This window comes from Populus euphratica, unplaced genomic scaffold (genome assembly GCF_000495115.2).
Source record: "Populus euphratica unplaced genomic scaffold, PopEup_1.0 scaffold3019.1, whole genome shotgun sequence".
Classification (NCBI taxonomy): Eukaryota; Viridiplantae; Streptophyta; class Magnoliopsida; order Malpighiales; family Salicaceae; genus Populus; species Populus euphratica.
This window is the reverse complement of record NW_011502845.1, coordinates 1-5,609: the sequence shown is the minus strand read 5'-3', so window position 1 is coordinate 5,609 and position 5,609 is coordinate 1. Positions and strand designations below refer to the sequence as shown.

At 30.2% G+C, this 5,609-nt stretch overlaps 1 long non-coding RNA gene across 1 annotated transcript; it reads left to right on the top strand.

Moving 5' to 3' along the window:
• The first annotated feature begins 1,075 nt into the window (after window positions 1–1,075).
• Window positions 1,076–2,021, top strand: LOC105119501 (uncharacterized). The gene is made up of 3 exons (XR_841140.1): window positions 1,076–1,232; window positions 1,671–1,731; window positions 1,929–2,021. It is a non-coding gene; the product is annotated as an uncharacterized LOC105119501 (long non-coding RNA).
• The last annotated feature ends 3,588 nt before the right edge of the window (window positions 2,022–5,609 follow it).

Here is a 5,609-nt window from a genome sequence, read left to right as displayed (position 1 = left end):
GTTAGTATCATTAATCAATTTTAATTTGATGTGTGTATTATCCACAAGTCAATTCTTTTTTTTATGGGAATTAGTAGAGGGGTTTGATTTGGGATATATACAGTTCCAACATAAATGTTCATATGGATGTCTATAACTGATTCGTAGCTCTGGTTATGTAGAAGACTTCAATTAATCCTAAAAAAGAGAATCAAAAGCAAAGACAGAAATTCATGCTCTATCAAGATGAAGACGAAAAGTATATTTGACTGTTTTTAGCCATGTTCAATTTTGAAATCTTCAATAATTAATTATTCACATCGATTGTTGCCCTGCCTGTCTGGAGAAAGGGATTTCTGTTCTCCTTTCACAATTGCTAGCATTTTTTCCAGGATGCTCTTTCTGTTTTTTTCCTTGGTTCTGTCTGCTGATTTGAATGGGTTATGTTGCCCTTGGCTTTATCACTGTTGTTCACGATCCTCTACTATGACGACCTCATGCTATTGTAAATTACAGTTATTGTAAATTGTTGCTGTTTCAGCTCAAATCAGATAACAGAGACCCAAGAAAGGCAAATGCATAGACTGGTTTGTTCTTTTATCAACAGTTTTTAGGTATGTTGCCTGATCCATTTTCTTTTTTGCCATATAATTCCCTTTTATTCTTGCATGTTCATCAATTTCCTTTGATGTATGTTTCCCTTTCATAGCCACCAAGATCTAATAAGTTCATTTTTTATTAATGGTTCTTTTATTTTCTTTAATGTTTGCTGGATTCTCCTCCTCGGTGATTTCCAAAATAGTTTATCCCATGTTTGCAGAGACACTATGCAGTTTTGTAGGCTCTAGGTCTGGATGAAGATGACATGCCAGAAATCAGTGAAGAAACCCTTCCTGATGAAGAGGCCATGGCTAGGTAAGGTCAAATTTTAACTTCACATGTTTTGCTGCATCCAGCATTCTTTCATTATCCGCCCTTCATGTGGATCTTAACAATCTTTTTTGTCTACTTGACAAGTGTTCACATTTATGGTCCACAGGCTAGGAGTTGTTGAAGCAGGTGAAAAGTTCAAGCTTCCTGTCTATGGAGACAATGAAGAATACGGAAGTGCCATTGGCAATGGAAATGCAAGCACTGTCTCCAAAAAAACGTAAACCAGTTGCTGAAAATACAGCTAAGGAGTCTGCAACCTACAACAGGGCAAATCTTACTGATAATGGACATATATGCTTTCTTATGTTTCAAGTACGACGGTATTAAGTCTTAATTAAGTGCACAAATTTGGCTTAATCGATATTATGTACAATCCGCTTGAGTAAATAAAGCCCTCTCTTTAACATCTATCAAGATCGACAAAAATTTCTGGGCTTCATTTGTTAAATGGACAGAAGTCCTTACAGACAAGGATTTCATAAAAACACTCCAGTTCATATAAAAAAGTAATCAAAGTGGATCAAAAAAAGATGCTCTCATTGTCTCCTAGGCCTAGACAGGCTACAACCAGGAGTCATCTATGTTTTATGTATGAGGGGCTTGAAAAGTTATTTATTAACCAAGCCAATTAAATATTTTTTTCCCTGTTATGGTACCATCCTGGTGCCCCAGCTTTTTTTTTTTCTTCTTTTTTGGCGCCATCCTCATTGCTTGAAAATTGTTGGGCTTACAATTTTTACTTTTTTCTCTTTTCACAGGTCTCCCTATGTGCTGCACAACTCTAGCATATGGGAGGATTGATACTGCTGTTTCATCTCTGTAAGTTTCTCTACAATAAATTTTTAGAACTGGATTAAAATTTAGGTGTTTACAAGTCTAAGTTGGATTTTGAACTTTTCTTCTTCCACAAATGTAATGTTTTTTAAGGGCTTGGTAATGTTCTTGCAAACTAATGCTGTTTCTTTTGACATTCAGATATCTGAATTGCGTATCACTCGCTAATTTGTTGATTGCAGTACAATGAGAGCCTTGGCAGAGCAGCTTCAAAGACAGTGTATGAATCCAGGCTCTTTTCTTTCATGATTAGTTCCCATTTAGAATTTTCTTTTCCCGTACGTTTGCTACTTAGTTTTTTTGCTTGCGTTTGATGGATGCTCATGTCTTATTCTTACAGAAGATAGAATCTTTTGCAGTCTTTCTGTGAGTTCTTGTTAATGGTTTGTCGATTGATTTAAGCGGGTATAAAGCAGTTGATGAGTGAAAGGATTGAAGTTACTAGGAACCAAGTCTGCCTCCATTGTTTCCTGAAAAACCTGAAGGTTTTGGTAATGGTTTGTTGTCTGTGACTGAAATGTTCACTTCTTGGACTTCAAGACAGCAAGAATTTGTCAAACTCTAATGATTTCATGGCCCCTTCTTTACTTTTCTGCTGATTATACTTTACGGGTCTTTTGAATCGTTTATAATCTTTTGATTATATTCTCTTTGCTTTCATGGTAGTTTATTGGACTGAAGCACAGAAGAGAGAACATTAGAGTTGTGAAGCATTGGCGTAGGCAGATCTTGAGAGGCATTTTCATTCAAAAAAATATATTTTGAAAAATATTCGCTGTCCTAATAGTAAACGGGCTCTGAATCCGCCGCAACAAATCGCGGGAAAGCCAGCTAGTAGTAGCTATCTCAGTCAGTTGATCGGAGCTTTCAATAATTATTACAGTCCCTCCCCCTTCATCACGCCCTGTATGGGCAGTCTTCAACCATCGCCAATGTTTATTGTGCAAAAAAAGATATTCTAAGTTGATTTTAATGATATTGAATTTCTCATGATAAGAGAAGTTCATATAAATTGACTTTTCATCCTGTGTGTGTGTGTGTATATATATATATATATATAAAATCAGATCTCGATAAAAGAAATTGCATTTATTTTCAATTCTTTAATCAATTAAAAGTTGATTTAAAATTAAAAATCAATTTATTAAGGCTTATAATAATATTTACTAAGGCATGTCATGATAATAAAGAATTTGAGATATGGATAGTAGATTTTAAGTTTAAGTTAGAATTTGTATTTTTTATAAGAGCTTGAAACAGTTGGGATTTTATTTGCTCATCTAAATTTATAAAATATATTTTTTAGATAATGAGATTTTCTCAAATTCAAAAAAATAAAAAATTATTGGATATTTTTATATTAAAAAAATTAAAAATTAATTTTTTAATTCAATTTAGTTCAAACCTTACTTTTCAGCTAGGCTAAAATTTACTCAAGCAAGCAACATGTTGTCTTATACATATGTATATAAAATAGAGCTAATTACTTGTTGTTTGCCCTATCAAACAAGGAAAAAAACTGAGACTAAACGTGAGAGACTCATTTGCAGTCTTGTGTACACCTTGCCTTCTTTCCATATCCCTTGTTGCACTAGCCTACCGGATCCAAGACGGGTGGGCTTTTTTAAAGAACCCTTTGTTTTTTTCTTTAATTTTTTCTTAAATTTTGATTAAAATTAATTATAATAAAATGATTTACATGACATTTAGGATTTTATTTTGTTAGATAACATTCAGTTTTAGCTCTTTTTTTTTTTCAAATAAGGTTATAATAATTTTTTTAATATATTGGCAAGTTTTTTTTTACAAACCTTTATGATTATTACTTTTTGTTTCCTTAAATTTTAGTCAAGATTCATTATGATCAAATTATTACAATTATATTTAGGATTTTATTCCATAGTATAACATTCATGTAATTTGTTTTTTTTATAATATTAACGGTCATTTTGTTTATTATTATATGTTAATCTACCTTATAGAGTTTGATGCAAACCCAAAAGAAAGAACCAGTGAATCCACGTGCAATAAAAAAAATAAAAAGCTAAAATTAAATTATAATAAAGATCTCAAAACAATAATTATATGAACCAAAACAAAAAAATATTAGATGAAAAAAATTCTAACCTTGTGAGTATAATGAATTACGAACTAAAAGCATAAAAAATACCACAATGACAATTAATCTTTAATAAATAAAAAAACTCAATAAAAAATAAAAAATATAAGCAACCTTATACAAATAATATTATTATAAAATAAACTAAATCTAAAAAAATCTAATTATAAGCTAAATAACTATATACTAAGTAAAAATATCCTAAACAATACTGAAAAATAATAAAAAAATATGTCTTTTTCATGTATAACTAGTCTTTTTACTTAAACCCTCACAAATCATTAAAGGTTTTTAACGAGGTAGTGACTTCTAAACCTTATTAATTATATTTTTATAATTATTTTCCAAACATTTCTAAATCCTCCTCAATTCAATAGCCTTATCCTTTATTGATGTCATATACATCACAATAAATATTATCAATTTTTAACTAAGGTTTGAGCCAATAATTTTTTGTATAATTTTTTCTTAACTTGTATATCTCATTCCCATCATTAAAACACATTCATCTAGATTTTTTATAATTTTTTTATCCATCTAAACTTGTTAATAATTTCACCAACATTATGAATTTTAAACTGAAATTAATAATTCCTAGTTTTAACTTCAACAATGCCTGTAGATTTATTTTTATAGATCACACTCTTTATTACACATCATATTTATTATTATTACCATTGTTTATTTATTTCTTATCATTCTGAGTTTTCATTGCCTGCCAAGGTCATATTACCTTCAATCCCATATTCATGTGGAGATTTACAGAGATTATTAGATTTAGAATGTTAATGAGTGGTGAATATTTTTTCTTATATCAAAAATTAAGTTTTGTTGGAACTTTCAATAAGAGAAAAAATATACGAAATCACATTAATTAGTAACCAACATTCTATAAGCTAATTTAAATTTAATATATTGGATTTACATATTTAACTTGCAGAACCTAATTGATTAACTAGAGAAAACATTGCTCATAGTTTTACTAACTCTACAATCCCAAGCCAATCAAATTTTTCTTTCTACAAGAGTCATTCAAAATTAATTTTAAATATTTATTTTATCTAGAATCTATATGAAAGAACTGATTTTTATTATTATTAAAGATACTGAAAAAATTAGAGAAATGAACAATGCAATTCACTGTTTACCTATAATACTCAGAACATTATAGATTGTTCTCTTCATCTCTACAATTTTTTTTTTTACTATTAAATATATATTTTTTTATAATTTTACCCATCTAAATTTTATTAATAAAGTTTTTTTGTGTTGGGATTTTTTTCACTTTGCGTTTGTGAAGTGTCGAAGGCTGATCAAGTGTTAATTTAAAGATTGATTTTGTAAAATATAATTTTAATTATAGTTAAAAAAAAAAGAAATTCAGAGAATAAAGAAAAAAAACAAAAAAAAAAACTTGGTATTCAAAAGACACGGAAAACTTTAGTTTGATTCTTGAAGTTTTAGAAATAATTCAGTTTTTCATTTAAAAAGAAAAAAGCCAAACAAGCCTTATCAGCGTACTAGAATACCCTTATTCGAGAAACAAAACACACAGAATAAGCTCCGATGAACCCTAAAAGATCCCATATATATATAGATTTCACTCAACCCCTACTCAATTCAAAACCCTAGAGCAACCACCCCCCTGGAAAAAAAAAAAAAAAACCCCCACCCCGCCAAATGGCCGCTGCCGCCCGCCCCCTTGTCTCCGTTCAGCATCTACCGACGTCCCTCAATGACATGG